The sequence below is a fragment of the Ursus americanus genome, chromosome 9 (genome assembly GCF_024610735.1).
Source record: "Ursus americanus isolate L20-20 chromosome 9, mUrsAme1.1.p, whole genome shotgun sequence".
Taxonomy (NCBI): domain Eukaryota; kingdom Metazoa; phylum Chordata; class Mammalia; order Carnivora; family Ursidae; genus Ursus; species Ursus americanus.
Window position 1 is genome coordinate 76,200,500 of NC_142135.1, and position 17,503 is coordinate 76,218,002.

General features: G+C 35.1%; 1 long non-coding RNA gene and 1 other non-coding gene across 2 annotated transcripts in view; one reads left to right on the forward strand and one right to left on the reverse strand.

The window, feature by feature from the left end:
* The window catches only part of LOC148109500 (uncharacterized), a 54,219-nt gene extending 52,452 nt beyond the window's left edge, over positions 1-1,767 (forward strand). Inside the window, exon 5 of the long non-coding RNA XR_015725656.1 lies at positions 1,553-1,767. This is a non-coding gene — a long non-coding RNA (uncharacterized LOC148109500). The remainder of the gene's footprint in view (positions 1-1,552) is intronic.
* A 15,404-nt stretch (positions 1,768-17,171) lies between these two features.
* On the reverse strand, positions 17,172-17,274 carry LOC123786837 (U6 spliceosomal RNA). The gene has a single exon (XR_006778060.1). It is a non-coding gene; the product is annotated as a U6 spliceosomal RNA (small nuclear RNA).
* Positions 17,275-17,503: the final 229 nt, after the last annotated feature.

Genomic DNA, 17,503 nt, shown 5'->3' on the forward strand with positions numbered 1-17,503 from the left:
GAGGAATAATAGATCACTTTCTGAAGTATCTAAAAACCGAGGACAGCTGTCAATAAGAAATGTCATAACTACACATCATTTCATTTTCTAATGTAATTAATTCTTGAAAAGAGTAAATTTCGATGTCGAGATTAGCTTCCCAACTAAAGTACGCCTACAGGATATATACTGTTCTTTACCTGTGACAAATACCTGCAAACATTTGTCCTAAGAGGGTAAGTTCAAAGGTTAAATTAAATCCTCATTTTATGATTGTAAGATGTCAGCTACAAGAAAACTAAACTATTAACTAGAGTAGTTATAGTTTACCTTTTATAGATTAGCTGAAGGAGGTTAAAAGTACACTTATCATGATGAGCATTGAATAATGATTTATACAATTGTTGAATCACTATATTGTACACCTGAAACTGATATAACAGTGTATGTTAACCATACCGGAATTAAAATTAAAAACTGAATAAAAAAAAAGAAAAAGAAGAAGAAAATAAAAAAACAAAAAATAAAGATTAGGTACTTATAACAATTAGAATGGAGTTCAGTTTAACAATATATTACAGAATAATTTTTTAGCAACTTGATTAGGGTGTTGAGTTGGACATATTTGACAATATTAATTAATCAGAAACTAGGTTACCTAAGTGTTTCAGTGTTTTTCTCCATATGAGTGTGAGTGCATACACATATGTTTTTCTTATCAGAGAACATTTGAAACACTTTTTTCCTTGAGGAATCTAAAAAAATTATTTTGCTATGCATAGACTAGAGATAATCATTCCTATTAAACTGATACTAGCTATATTCGCTAGTAGAAATAGAGATGTATTGAAAATAAAGTTATATCAAAGTGGGACAAGCTCTTTTAATACTATTTTGTCACTTATCATAGTACAAAACTGATTCATTTACTGATTATTTTTCAAACTGGAATGAACATTGTTGGATCATTTGATATGATCCAAGATCATATCAAGTCATGTAGTGATTTTAATTTAACTTCTAAGGTTTATTATTAATAATCAAATAGAGCAATCCAGAAACTATTTTTTGCATATTGCAAGTTTAAGAAAACTAATACATATATCAGTATTGTTGGAGATAAGGCTGTGAGGAGAGTGGATATGCCAATCTCAAACTGTGCCAGTGTGGCGTATTGATTATAATTAAAGTTACTTAAGAAATAGCTGGTGAGAGGACATTTTTGTAAACAGAAAGAGTTAGGGGTCCCCGAAAAAAGAAAGACAAGACAGAGCTATCTTGACATCAGAAAAGTCATTTTAGGTCCCTAACCATTTTGTGATCTTTGCCTGAGGGACACTGCTTGCCCAAGCACATTTCTCGCAAAACTTCATATCAGGTGTTGTAATTACAAAAGAATGCAAAAACGTCGGTACGATTTTAAGGAAACAAAGAGAATGCAAAAACTTAACAGTCTCTACCAGGCCAGGAGACAGTCTAACCCTATCAGAGACAATAAATTAGTGGTAAAATTCCCAGGTCTGTTTCAAAAATTAAGATTGACCTAATGCACATTTCTGAGTCGTTTTTGCAGGATTTAAACTCCTCTGAGCACTCAAACCCTGGACTAACTGGATCCAGAGAATTGTTGATGCTGATCTTTGCTGGTCCCTGTGACTTCAATCAACCAGGCCCTGGATTCTGTTGACCTAGGCTGACTTTGGCCCCAATTCTACAATGAACTTTCCTTCGCCAAAAGCCTCCATGGATATGCATGCACCCTCAGCTTAAAACATCCCCAATTTTGTTGTTGGGGGGGGGGGGCTGCTTTGGGAAATATTCCTGATGTTTCCTCTACTTGTCGCAAATAAAATCATTCCTTTTCCTACTCTTTGTCTTGGTTGTGCCTTTTGGCTCCACACCCACCAAGAGGTGAACCCAGTTTCAAGTAACACTGACCCTTCTTTGGCCCCTTGGAATCAGGAAGTACAATACCCGTGTGAAAGGTACTTTCCATGTACAGAAGTACAAGGCATCCTTATCACCAAAGAGGGAGTTTAGGGCCAAGAAGTCTGTTTTAAAAGACTTATTACTCATTCACTAATTTACTACCCCAAGCCCAAACCCCTTCGTCTTGTCAATTCTTCACAAATTTATTGTTTCTTTATCTAAAAGGTCTAAGAGCTTCTTGCTTTGGTTACTTCTTTGAGACTCATATTTTTTATGGGACTCCCATATGTATGAAATTAAATTTGTTTTTCTCCTGTTAATCTGTTTTATTGTCAATTTAACTACTTACTATTAGACCAGCCCAAGAAACGAGAAAGGAAGAAGGGAAAAGTTTTCTGCCCCTAGAGATGTCGCAGTGGGGAAAAAGAAGATGGGAATACAAAATGGGACGGCAGAAATTTGAACAATACAAAATACCTTAGTAGAGTGTTAAATAAAATATAATAATCAAATAACAATGATGTATCATGACCAAGTGGATTCTATCCTAAGAATAGAAGATTGACGTAACATTTAAAAATAATTCAATGAAACTCACTTATTAATACAACAGATTCAAAGGAAATAAAAGCATAATAATCTTTTAGTTGGGCCGGCCCACTAAAGTGTGAGCTAAATTCAGCTCACCAGTTTCTTTTGTAAATAAACTTACCCACAGCAGATTCATTTATTACCGTCTATGCTGCTTTTGTGCTGTAATAGAATCGTTGAATTGTCACAAAGAGAGTGTACAACCTAAAAACACTAAAATATTTTCTATCTGATCTTTTACAGAAAAATTTTGCTGACTCCTGACCAAATACATATGGAAAAATTGCTTGGCAAAAGTTAATGGCCATCAGTAATAAAAATGAAACTAAGCAAACCAGGTATAATAAGAATTGTTGAAACATAACCTGAGGCATATTACAAGTTTAAAGTTTAAGCAAAAATTGATTCCAATTGAGCAGCACCAAACTGGAAGTGATTAGGAGCCCTCTACCCACAGGAGCAAGGGAAAGACTTTTAGAGAGAAGATGTGGAAGCAAAGCGAGGAAATTATTTGATTGGCTCTATAAACAGTTGTCTTATTTCTGAAAGTCTAGTTGGCTGTTTGTGACCGATTGCCCTTCAGTTTTGGAAATGTTAACCTTGAGGCATTTCAGGCTTAAGTTTTTGTTTGCTTAAGCAAACTACTAAGGCACTAGATCTAGTGGCATTTTTGTTTAATTAACTTAACAGAAGGATCTTTATTAACTTGATAAACAGCAATTATGAAAAACTACAGTTAGCAACATACTTAATGGTCTATGACTTAATGTCTTCTTCCTAAAACTGGGGAAAAGGCAATGATGTTTTTTCTTATAACCTTCATTCAACAGGGTACTGGAGGTCTTAATCAGTGTTAATAGTGCAAAGAAGAGACATCAAGGATTAAAAAATAGGAAGAAAAGGTATAAGTGTCATGAGTTGCAGATGAAATGATCATCAATACAGAGAATGCTAAGAAAACTACAAAATAGCTATTAACAGTGACAATGAATTTAGTCAGAACACAGAATATAAAATCAATATAAAAATCAATTTGTTCTCAGATGTCTCAGTATTAACTTTGAAAATGCTCTCCTCCATAAAAGTAACAGCAAGAACCAAAAAAGTGGCAAAAATTGTCAGAATCAACATTTTCAGAATCTGAAAATTAACCCCAGATTGTTGAGCATTTAATCACAACAAAAAACAAAAAAACAGCTGAATCTCGGTTAGAACAGCAAGCTCTGTGGCTTTTTAACTTGGTCAATTTCCACTCCCCACTTCCAGATTTGAAAACCAAGAGCCCAGAGAAGGGTAGCAGAATATGCCATCCCGAAATCTTCTTTGGTTTAAGGATTATTTTGAGTTCATTACTTTGAGAAACTGAAGACAGAAGAGACACTCTGAAAACAGAGTTGACTTTACTCTATTTTAGGTGCAATTTGCATTTGTAAATTTCCGTTTGAAAGGGGGCCTATAGGAAGGGAGCTATTACAGAGATGACTTTTTTTGCCTGAGAGACTTATCTGCATGACAGCAACTTACATTTCCTCCTCTCACTGTCCCAAGAATTGTCTTCCTTCCACCTCCAGGTCCCAGACCCCTATCATTTTCCTTAACTCAGGATGGTATATGAACCTCAATCTTCTGGCCACCTTTTGAGATTCATATTTTTGTGAGGCTCCCATGGTTATTGAAATAATTTTTCTTCTCATGTTAATCTTCATTAATGAATTTACTTCTTTGACCAGCCACAGAACCTAGAAGAGTAGAAGAGAAAACTTTTCTTCTCCTACAGTTCCATGTTAATACCAGCAGCCAGGCAGTGAAAACTGGCCACCTGGCAGGCACCCCAGAGGACAGGATGTAGTTGGCACTCCTTCAAAGCCTCAATCTCAAATGACTGTAATCATTTGACCTGTCAGATGTTTCCCTGGAAGACCTCATGTGCTATGCTGTCTTTACTTCAACTGACTAGACATTTGCTCAGTGTAAAAAGCCTTTACCCTGCTTTTTTTCCTAAAAACAATTACAAGCACTGTATTTAAGTACAATTAATTCCAAGAATATATTTCATAACATCATTTAGAGTAGGAGAACATTCAAATCAATGTAAGTGTTATCAATAGAGAACTAGGTGTATGTTACGTGATGTATCTACAAATGGGGACTTTCAAAGATATTGAATAAAATGCCACAATTAAGTTTTAAAATATACTTAGGTTAAAAAAGGTGGATTGGATAACATTCTTAGAGATCATTGTTATTGGGGAATGTATTTGACATTATAATATTTTATATTTTGAAAACCAAACTATTATTTTTGTAATGTAAACCAATGAAATTAGAGTCTAGCAAAATCTTCCTGGGTCATGGGATCCCCATAGTAGGAAGTGTGCAAATGGGTTAGCAGGAAGAAAGCAATTTTGTATAAGATGAGAATCATTAGCATATCTAAAGGGTTTTGATGCCTAGATTTATCAGAAGTGAGCATGAATTTAAAAAGAGTAAGAACAATCTTATAGAATGACTGGATATTATATTTTCTAAAGATTAGAATGAAAATCTCTATTTAATAAGATTTCTGGGCCCTGACATTTATTTAGGCCATTTAGTTATATTCAATACAATACCATTTTAATTGAATGGAAAAAAATGGAGCATCTATTAAAGTTTACTGGAACTGGATTTAAATAAACATCTTAAAAGAAGAGCTTATTTAAGAGTCTACATTACAATGGATAAAGCATGATATTGCATGGGGATTTAGGGATTATAAAGATAAAATGCAAAACCCAGTTTTGAACTTTTATTATTGCAAAAGAAAATAAAGAAGAGGGAAAAATGAGAACATGGTGAAATAAAGCCTCAACTTCTTACACAGTCATGTTTGTATGTTGGAAAATTTGACACATTTTTGTTAATTGACAAATTAACGCCTGGGTCCCAGGCCTAATCTACCCCATGTCTCTAAAGATTTGCTTACTCTGGATATTTTATGTAGATGGAATCATATACTATGTGTTATTTTGTAACTAGCTTCTTTCACTTAAGATGATTTCACAGTTCACCCATGTTGTAGCATGTATCATTACATCACTTATTTTTATTGCCAAATAGCATTCTATTGTATAGATATGCCATATTTTGTTTATCCATCATAAGTTGATAGACATGTTGGTTGTTTCCATTTTTTAACTGTTAGGAATAATGCGACTATGACTGTTTTATGTGAGTTTTTACAAAGGCTTGTTTTCATTTCTTTTTTGGTACCTACCTAAAAGTTAAATTGCTGAGTCTGGATAGCTTATTGTTGAGAAAGTGCTTGGTCAGAGGTTGTGCATAAGCCTACGTGGTAGTGGTACTTGAAATGAGGAGGGGAAAGGAAGATTGAAAACCCTGGGCTAGAGTTTACTACAAGAAAGCACACTTGGGGTGGAGCTTCCTTCCTATAGGCAGAGCCAGGCTGGGGAATGGAGCCTCAGTCTTTTTGGCTGCACCCAATCAGAGTAGGGCTTCTGCAACACAGGGCCAAAAGGAATGAAAAATGCTGGTGACTCAACCCTCCTAGAGGTGAGGGAGACCAAGTATTTTGGGCCATAGAGTTTCTATAACACAGAACTTGGAGTTAAGGAAGTGTATATGGCTCAAATGCCAGAGATAATCTCGGTTCTTATAGATACTCATTAATTTTAATTGAATAAATATATATCCATTAGCTGTATGTTTTTAGGATAATTTCCAAAGACTATAATTTTTTTTTTATAATTTTCACCAATTAAATGGTTGTTTTGCCAAGAAGAGGGCTCATTAGGCTCTTCACTCAATTATTCAGGAAGCCCCAACTCTCTAGTGTCATGTTATTATATTAAAATGCATTCTACAATTCACATTCTTTCTACTTATCTATTATCTTATATTCCTTTGAACAATTTAAATGTGAAGGGGAGAATCATTGTTTTGAAAATAGTCCATTTTTTTCTGCTAAGGGCCACGTCATTTCTATTTTTGAGGTTGTGTTCTGTACATCTCCAGTGGGCATGGTACACATAGTGATCAGTTTGCCCTGATCTTAGTGACCCATGGCATCTGCAGGTGTAGAAGTTGGAGACAGGGCTTCCTTTGGGCCTGGGTGTGGGCCTGTGGCTCATGTTCATTTTGCTGCTGTGGTGCTGCCTGGTGCTGAACCATACATGCAACTTGTACCACTTCACCATCCAGGGTTGCATAATGTGTCAGGGCACCTGGTCTACATGTGCCTGGCACTAAGTGCAGATGATATGACAGGTGCTTCTTTCAGCTGCTTCTGTGCTGACACAAGCTGAAGCATCAGGTGTCAGTGCAGATGTCAGAGTGCCAAGAATAAATGAGCCTGGGCTTCACTGTTGCCTGAAGCTCAACATCAACCCTTAGAGTGTCTGGCCACATCAAATCACCATGTGGTCTGCCACTGGCCACCGGGGGCCACATACGCTCTAGCCATAGTGCTGCGCAAGATGGGTGTGGTTGACAAACTGAGTTTTCAGTCTGATTTGAAAGTATGAGTCCACACCAACCCCTCCACCCCACTTCCAGGAAGGTTTCTTCCTGCCCTTCCAACCTTCCACCCCCAGTTCACCCCAGCTTTCCTCCCAATAAAGCTGCCTCTTGTCTCTTGTTTAAAAAAAAAAACAAAAAAACAAAAATCTAACAACCTTGGTCAGTGAGCCTGACAAGATGACTTTTGTGTGAAAATAAATAATTTTTAAATGTAGAGTGGATTTTTTAAATTATACATTGTCTTGAGGCACGTGAAGAGCGATTCGAATTCAAACTCCACAAAATTAACATATTTCAAACTCAGGATGACCATGATAATGTGGATCTCCTTTAATCTACTATATGTATGAAATTCATTACTCAAAAAATGGGTATATATTTTATTATTCATTTTTGTGCATTTTATACATAATATTTATAATATATTAATATAATGTCTTTTAATGAGAAATTGTCCAATTTTTTTTCATGATTAGATATACTGGAGTTACATGTTTTGGGAGAAAGAACTACAGAAATTAAGTACCATTATTGTTACATTATCTCAAGGGTACATCCAATCATCATGAGTTATCCCTGCTGATTATGGACATGATCACCTGGCTGAAGAAGTATTTGTCAAATTTCTCCATTGTAAAATCAGCATTTTATATCCTTCCCACTGTACTCTGGAAGGAAGTCACTATGTGTAGGCTACACTTGAGGAGTAGGAAGGACCAAGGAATGGCTCCATGGTCTTGAAGTATCTACACCGATTATTTGGAATTCTGCATAGATTTGTCTCCTTTTCTGCATTTGCTTATTGTATCATTTATTTGAATCAAATAGAGTAATGGAGATGAATAGGCAGAATTGGAAGACTCAAAATTGTTTTTTTAGGGGATTTTTAGGACAGTGAAAATGGTTTGTATCATGTTATAATGGTAGATATACGTCATTATACTTCTGTCCAAACCCATAGAATGTACAACACTAAGAGTGAACCCAAAGGTAAACTAAGGATTTTTGGTGATTATGATGTGTCAATGTAGTCTTATCAATTTTAACAAATGTACCATCCTGGTGGGTGATGTTGATTATGAGGGGAGCTTTGCATGTTGGTGACAGGTAGGGCTGTGGGCATATGGGAAACCTATGGATCTTCTGCTGTTTTGTTATAAACCTAAAATTGCTCTATGAACAATTAAGTCGTGTGTGTGTGTGTGTGTGTGTGTATTTTCCTTTTTATTTCTTTTCATCTATCATGGAACATGCAGTTAGCGTTTTATCAAGGAATTCATTATAAAACCCCAAACCTCACAAATTTTCTCTTCTTTTGTCTTCTGGGAGTTTTGTATTTTACATTTTGCATTAAGATAGATGATCCTCTTTGAGTTAACTTTCTGAAGGATGTAAGATCTGTGTTTCGGTTCATTTTGGAGGGGGGATTATATAAACATCCATTGAATGGCCTTCATTTCTTTTTCTAAGGTCATTTGAATATATTTGTGTGGGTTTAATTGTGGTTTTCTCTTCTCTTTGATCTATGTCTATTCTCTCCCTTCTTTTGGTAACTGTCTTGATAACTATAGTTTTATGATAAGTGTGGAAATCAGGTTGCATTAGTCCATGAACTTTGTTTTTCTGTAGTATTGTATTGGCTATTCTAAGTTTTTGCCTTTCCAAAAATTTGGAATCAGTTTATTCATATCTAAAAATGTCTTGTAGAGATTTTGGTATTGCATTGAGTCTATAGTTCAAGTGCTTAAGAAAATTTGATATTTAACAATTTTGAGTTTTCCAATGCATGAACACTGTATTTAGATCATTTTAAATTTCTTTCCTCAAAGTTTTGTACTTTTCTACATATATATCATGTACATATTTTGTTAGATTTAGACATAATTTTTTTAGTGTACTATTATAAATGGTATGTTTTTAAACTTCAAAATCCAATTGTTCATTGCTAGGATACAGAAAAGCAATTAAGTTTTGCATATAAACCTTATATCCTGCTATCTTGCTATATTTGCCTATTAGTTCAACAGTTTTTTGTTAATACTTTGAGATTTTCTATATAGACAAAAATGTTGTCAGCTTATAAGGACTGATACATATCTTCCTTTTCAATCTGAATGCAATTGATTTACTTTTCTTGTGTATTGCCCTAGTGAAGGCTTTGGGAATAATGTTGAATAAGAGAGTACATTCTTGTTCCCAGTCTTGCTCCCAGTTTCAAACCATTAGTTAGATGCTAGCTCTAGGATTTTTCCAAGTTGAGAAAAATCCAATATATATTCACCCATTTGAAAGGTACAATTCAATAGCTTCTAGTATTTGCACAGCATTTGGAGCTATCATCCCATCACTTGTAGGACCTTTCCATCATCTCTTCAAGAAAACTTACACCCTTTAGTAATTACCTCTCACACTCCTTTTGCCCCAGCCCCCTAAGAAATCAGTAATCTATTTTCTTTTTCATTATTTACCAAATATCAACATTTCATACACATGGAATCGTATACTATGTGGTATTTTGTGACTGGCTTGTTCACTTAACATTATGTTTTAAATTTCATACAAGTAGCATCATATATACATAATTTATTCATTTTGGAGGCCAAATAGTGTTCCATTGCATTGATATACCACATTTTGTTTATTGGTTCATCAGTTGATGGACATTTGGAGTTATTTTCCACATATTAGCCATTATAATGCTGTGATGAACATTTGTGTACAAGTTTTCATTGGACATATATTTTTATTTTTATTGGGTATATCCCTGGAGACAAATTTCCATCAAAAATTGAAATTATTTTTAATTTTCTGGAAAACTTATAGTCTGTTTTTTTAAGTGACTGTACTCTTTTACATTACCGCCAGCAGTTTATGAGGGTTCCAATATCACCACATTCCCATCAACAATTATCTAATTTTTATGATTACATTCACCCTACTGGGTGTGAAGATTTATCTCATTGTGATATCTATTTGCATTTCTCTAACCAATGATGTTGGTTAGAGATGTGCTTATTGGCTATATGCATATCTTCTTTAGAGAAATGTCTATTCAAATCATCTGCCCATTTTTAATTTTTTGTTTGATTTTTTATTATTAGGTTGTAAGCATTATTCTGGACACACATTTTTTATCAAATATATGATTTGCAAATATTTTCTCCCATTCTGTGGGTTGTCTTTTCACTTTCTCAATGGCATATTTTTAAGCATAACAGTTTTTTAATTTTGATGAAGTTAAACAATCCAATTTTCTTTTGTGGGTTGGCTTTTGATGTCACACCTAAGACTCTGTTGACAAATAAAAGGTCATAAAGATTTACCCCTAAGATTTTTATAGTTTTGGCTCTTATATTTCCACCTCTGTATCTACAATTATGTTTTTGTTTTTTGTTTTATTTTTTTTTAAAGATTTTATTTATTTATTCGACAGAGATAGAGACAGCCAGCGAGAGAGGGAACACAAGCAGAGGGAATGGGAGAGGACGAAGCGGGCTCATAGCGGAGGAGCCTGATGTCGGGCTCGATCCCATAACGCCAGGATCACGCCCTAAGCCGAAGGCAGATGCTCAACCGCTGTGCCACCCAGGCGCCCCTATGTTTTTGTTTTAAAGTCTATTTTGTCTAATATTGGTATAGCCACTCCAGGTTTCTTATAGTTGTTATTTGCATAATATACATTTTTTCCATCCTTTTAGTTGAAGCTTGTCTTGTTTTGTTTTGTTTTTTTCAGTCTGATAATCTCTGGCTTTAATGGATTCTTTAACCTGTTCATATTTGACACTATTAGTATACATAGATATACCTGCCATTTATCCTTTTGTTTTTTTATATGGGCCATCTTTTATTTTTTCTTTATTTCTCTTTTACAGCTTTCTTTTGCATTAAGTGAAAATTAATGTAACATTTTCTAATTTCTTAAATTTTTTTCATTTTATTGTACTAAATTATTCTTTTCCTTAGTGACTGCTGTAAGGCTTGCCATATACACTTTAACTTACTAAAATTTACTTCATTTTTTTACTATATATTAAGCTATTTACAATGAGATTCAGATACGTTATTCCTATATAGCTTAACTTCTTTTTCCTTACTTTGGGAAGCGATAAGATGTATTATTATGTATGCTACATTATACATATGTCATAAACTCAATAATTCATTGTTATAATTATTTAAACAATTTTATGTCTTTTAGCAAGCTGAGAGAGGAAAGGATAGCAAGTATATATTTAATAGCTTTTCTCATATTAGCCTTCTTAGTCTTATTCCTGTTTCTATTCATTCTTTCTGTGGCTTCAAGTTACAATTGGAACTATTTCCTTAGCCCTGAGATCTTTGCTCCCACCCTGGTCCCTAGTGCTGTTATTGGCAAATTCTTTACATTTTTATATGTTATAGGCTTAACAATGTAACTATATACACATTGTTTTATATAATTGTTTATAAAATCACTTAGAACAAAAGCAAGGAAATATGCACTCATACTGTCTTTTAAAATTACAAAATTACCTTCACTGGTGCTCTTTTTCTTCATGTAGTTTCCAGTTACTGTATGGGTTACTTGCTTTCAGCCTGAAGAACTCCGTTTAGTATTTCTTGAAAGCTGGTTCTTCTTGCAACAATTTTTTTGTTTTTATTATCTGGGAATGTCTTTACTTTACTTTTATTTTTAAGATAAAGCTTGCAGAATATAGGATTTGCTATAGACTTAATTGTATCCCTTCAACATTTATATGTTAAAGCCCTAACTTCCAATGTGACTATTTCTGGAGATTAAATCTTTAAGAGGTAATTAAGGTTCAGTGAGGTCATAAAGTGGGGCCCAATTCCATAGGACTTCTGATCTTGTAAGAAGAGGAAGAATTCTCTATTGCTTTTTTTTTCTTTTCATACATGCAATGAGGAAAATATATGTGAAAACTTATTGAGAAGGGGACCATCTGCAAGCCAAAAAGTGAACCTTCCCCAGAAGCTGAATCTGCCAGAACCTTGATCTTGCACTCTGGCCTCTAGAACTCTGTGAGAAAGTAATCTCTGTTGTTTAAACCACTCAGTCTGCAGTACATTGTTCTGGCAGCCATAGAAGACTGATACAGACTTCTTGGCTCCAGGTTCGTTTTTCTTTTCTTTTTTTTTTCCCTTTGAGCACTTTGAATATACTATCCCACTGCTTTCTCCATCCATTATTTATGATAAGTCATAAACTCTTAGTGTTTTTGAAGCTTCCTTCTAAGTGATGACTTATTTTTCTTTTTGCTGCTTTTAAGATATTCTCCTTGTCATTGGCTTTCATTATTTTTATTATGATACAAGTTTTGGATCCTTTTGTGTTTCTCCTACTTGGAGTTTTTCAAGCTTCTTCAATGTGTAGCTTAAAGGTTTTCTTCAAATCTGGCAACATTTTCCCCCATTATTTCTTTGAGTGTTTCCTCAGCTCCTTTCTCTCACCTCTTTTCTGGCACTCCCATTAGTGTATGTTGCTATGTTGTTATGATTCATGGAGCCCCACTTTTTGCTGAGATTGTTTATTTTTATTCCTTCTTTTTTTCTCTGTTCAGATCTCATAATCTCTGTCAATCTGTCTTCAAGTTGCTAATGTTTACTTCTGCCTGTTTAAATCTACTGTTGAGTCCCTTAGTGAATTTTAATTTCAGTTATTGTGAATTTTCCATTTGGATATATGTATGTATATATGTTTCTATCTCTCTGTTGATATTCTCTATTTGCTGAGCCATTATCATCACACTTCCCTTTCCTTTTTTAGGCACGCTTTTTTTTTTTTTAGTTCTTTGAACATATTTATAATGGCTACTTCAAAGTGTTTGTCTATTACATCCACCATCTAGTAGTTCTCATTGGCAGTTTCTGTTGCCTTCTTTTCCCCTCATGTATGTGTTACACTTCCCCTTTTTTCTGCATGTCTCATAATATTTTGTAAGGGATTGGACTTTTTAGATAATATATTGTAACAACTCTGAGTACTGTTCTCTAACTCCCCCCTCCACGGCTTGTTATTGTTCATTCTTTACTTGCTCAGTCACTTGATTGCTTGCTTTAATAAAGTCTGATTCAGGGCACCTGGGAGGCTCACTTGGTTGAGCGTCTGCCTTCAGCTCAGGTCATGATCCCAGGATTCTGGGATCAAGCCCCACCTCAGGCTCCCTGCTCTGTGGGGAGTCTGCTTCTCCCTCTCCCTCTCCCTCCCACCTTCCCCTGCTTGTGCTGTCTCTCTTTCACATTCTTTCTCTCTCTCTCAAATAAATGAATAAAATATTTTAAAAAAATAAAAAGCACATTTAATATTAAAAATAAATAAATAAAGTCAGATTCTTCCTTGCTGTGTGAAGCCTCTAATGCTGCCACTTGGTGGGTGCAGCCTTGGGAATGTATACAGTTAACTTGAGACAATAGTGGTATTTGTAGGGTTTTCTTTGCCTCTCTGTTTTCCTCAGGACACCCAACTGTTAAACTCCATTCATTTTGCAGGATTATTCCTCTATTGTTTTCATAATGCCCTGGGATATTTTGTTCCACAAAATGAATGAACTAAATTAGGGCTCAATTTTGAGGCCAGTGTTTAAGATTTGTTCTGACCTCGGGAGGCCTCTCCTTCAGCTTCTCTTTCTTTGATTCCCTGTGGTAAATAGCTCGTTTGGGGGTTACCTTATGTCTCTAATATATCTACTAGTTTCTTCCTAAATTGTTTTTCACTACAATCTCTAATAATTTTTTATATCATCTTAAGCTTGAATTTACAAACATTCTGTTGCAAATGAAATTGATTCTTTTGGGAAAATCTTTGGCTTGCCTCCCCCTGGGCAAAATCTTTGAGCCATGGCTCTAGAACTGGCAGCGCGGACAGTGGCATGCTTCTCTCTGCTTGAAACCCATGCGGTTGAGCTGGATACTCGGCAGAGTGTGCGCTTGGGGTTCAGTAAACTCTGGTCTTGTCTCTCCCAGTGTGGATCCTCTGCTTTACAAATTAACTTGTGCTAGGGTTATCAGGGCCTTTCTCAACATGCTACACCCAAAGTGGAGCCTGCAACCAATGAGTGGGAGGTGGCAGAAAGGGAACCCTTACCTCTCAGCTCCACTCACCTGAATTCAGCCTCTGCAAGAAATCACTGGGGCAGACTGAGAATTGCTATTGTCCTGTGCCTCCTGGGAAACATTGCACCCTTCTGACCTAGAGATCAGGGAAGAAGGAGCCCCGTGTTCTCAGCTACATTCATCTGCAGTGGAGTTTCTGTCATGCTGGGCTGGAAGCTGGCAGGGATCATATCATGATTTAGATGCCATACACTCTCCCTTCTTCTACTGAGCTTTAAGGAAATTTTCTTGAGTAAATGTGTCTTCATTTGCTGTATGATCTTGGAACCATTGCTACAGATTCTAAGTGGTTATTTTCTAAAATACTTCTCACTGGGAGCATGTCTGCAGAATATCTCATGTTGCCAGCAGGGAGTCTAGGTCCTGAATTTGGGAGTTTTTCTTTTTTCCCTTTTCTTTACCAATGAGCATGATCCAACAGTTTTCCTCTTTTAGTTTTGACATAGTTGATCCTCTTGGTTAATTTTTGAATGTTGAGCCAGCCTTGAATATCTTAAATAAATCCCACTTATTTATTCTTTGTTGACGCTGTATACATTGTGTATATATATATCTTTTTTACATATTATTGATTTCATTTTGGTAATATTTTGTGGAGAATTTTTGCATCTATGTTCATAATGGATATTGGTTTGTTATTCTCCTTGTTGTAATGGCTTTATACAGTCTTGGTAATAGAGTAATGCATCCCTCATAAAATACATTAGAAAGTGACCCTTTGCTTTGTCCCTCTCCTGCCCCCTCCCCACCTCGGGAAGGATCACATAAAATTTGGTATTATTTCTTCTTTAAATACCTGGTAAAATACACCAGTGAAACTTAGGTTATGTTGCTTTCTTTTGGGGGATCATTAATATTGATCCAATTACTATAATTGATATAGGCCTATTCAAATTATTGATCTATGATTGTGTAAATTTTCATAGTTGTGTGTTATAGAGATTAATAAAGTTCATCTAAGTTACCAAATTTGTGATAGACATTCATACTATTTTCTTTTATTGTCTATGAGGTCATAGTGATGACCATTCCTTCTAACATTGATAATGTCTTTTTTTCCCCCCCTTGGTCAGAGCCTAAGTGCTTATCAATTTTATTTATCTTTTTAAAGAAGCAGCCTTCAGTTTTGTTGCTTTTGTTTCCTTGTTTTCAATTTATTTGTTTTGTGGTTCTTTATTATTATTATTATATTTTCCTTCTACTTATTTTATACTTAAATTCTTCTTCTTTCTCTAATTTCCTAAGGTGGAAGCCTAAGTTACTGATTTTTAGATCTTTCTTTTTTTCTTATACATGCTTTTATTGATATAAATTTCTAAGTACTGTTTTTGCTGCATCCCACAAATTTTGATAAGCTGTTTTTCATTTTCATTTGAGTATATTTTTAAATTTCCCCTCAAACTTCCTTTTGACTCATATATTATTTAGAATTGTATTTACTAGCTATCTTTCTGTCACTGATTTCTAGTTTATTTAATTGCAATTACTATCTGAAGTCATACTTCATATGAATTCAGGTTTTTGTGATTTGTTGGGGTTTTTTGGGAGACAAGAATGTAAATGTTACATGTAAGTATGAGAAGAATGTGTATTCTACTGTTGGGGGAAGTATTCTGCCTATGTCAATTAGATCAATTTGGTTGATAATATTCTTAACATTAGCTATACCTTAGTGATTTTTTTGTCTGCTTGATCTATCAGGCTTTAAGCACTTCCCTGTTCCCTTCTGGGCAACCTGATAAGAAAGGCTGATGCGTATAACACCCAGTGCACCATGCAATACGTGCCAGCCTTACATCGGAAACCGGGGATGTACTGTATGGTGACTAACATAATATAATAAAAAATCATTAAAAAAAAAAACAAAAAAAAGAGAAAGGCTGATGATTTTTTCATTTGTTACTTTGGGAGATTAAACCACACAAGCTCCTGCCCATGTGGAGAATCCCCCCACCCTGACACACTCCCTAAACACAATGAAAATTCTGAGTCAGCCTCCTTTCCTTCCTTTCTCAAACAATTTTTGAAATCTGCTTGGGAGGCTATCCCCAAATAGCTCCATATGTAAATAATAAATCTTTCTACTAACTGATTAGAAGCCACTAAGCATGGTGTGTAGCATGGCTCCACTTCTTTCTGGCAAACTTGTGCTTGAGTTTTGCTGTACTGAGCTACATTCATTGAGCTCTGTAGAAACTTTATTATATATTTATCTGACCTAAGTCAGAATTTTCAGTATTTGGTTTTGGAAGGACAGTCGTACATGCTTGGGGCCCTCGTTAGTGGCCCTGAGTTATTCATCTCAACCTGGAAATATCTGTGTATTTAGAATAAAACTCATTGACAATAGGTTTAGGGGAAAGAGTCTGACCTGTTACCAATTCATTGTGTGTCTCAGCCAAGTTTTGACCTCTGTTCTGTAATGTGCTCAAAGGCCTGTACCCTATTGCAACATATGGGCACATCAGCTGGTCACTTGTGAAACAGCAGTCACTAACGAATTTTAAAAAAATAGAGAGAAAAAAACTGCAGTCATTATCTGGAATGTTGAAATCTGTATATCTAAGAGCACAAGGCTCATTAGGATCTGTAAATATACTTCTGCTGCTGCTGTCTATGTTCTGTTACAACAAAGATCTTGATCCACAAGATTATAGAGAAAATCACTCATGTCACCCCTGTGGCACAATGAAGAGGTTAATTCAAACCCCAAATAAGTGCAGCTTCAATCCTATGAAGCAACCATTGCCATTGGAGAGACTACAAACCCTGGAGATAGTAATTTGAGGATATCTGGAGGAATAAGCTCATATATATGAGCAAGGTAGAGAAGAATTTGTCCGAAGTATATCCAATAACAACAACAATTTCAAAACAGAAAAGAAGGATAAAAGAGAAATAGAAACCTGGGTACAGAAAACTGAAACAGTGGTCATCAATTTGACCTAATCCAAAATTTACTAGATTATTTTATATAACAAAAGATAAGAGGCTACTGATTGACTTTTGTGTCTCAACAACTTTGTGTTTTTTTTTTCTTTTTAAATATGGAATGCTTCAAATATTTACATTCATCCTTGCACAGGGTCCATGCTAATCTCTGTATCTATCCAGTTTCAGTATATGTACTGCCAAAGCCAGTACTCAACAACTTTGGATCTGAATTAACCTTAATATCTGTCAAAATGTACCCACTGGCAAATCTTCATGGTTTTAATCTTCAGTCTAAGGCTCAAAATACAGATATACCCAGGGATTCCAAAATTTAAGCAAGGTACTTCTTATACTCTTAAAGGACTTACAAAATATAAAATAGAGTACAAATACATGTGCCTCTGCTTGACCATCAGAACTATTGTCTTGCCTAAATTCT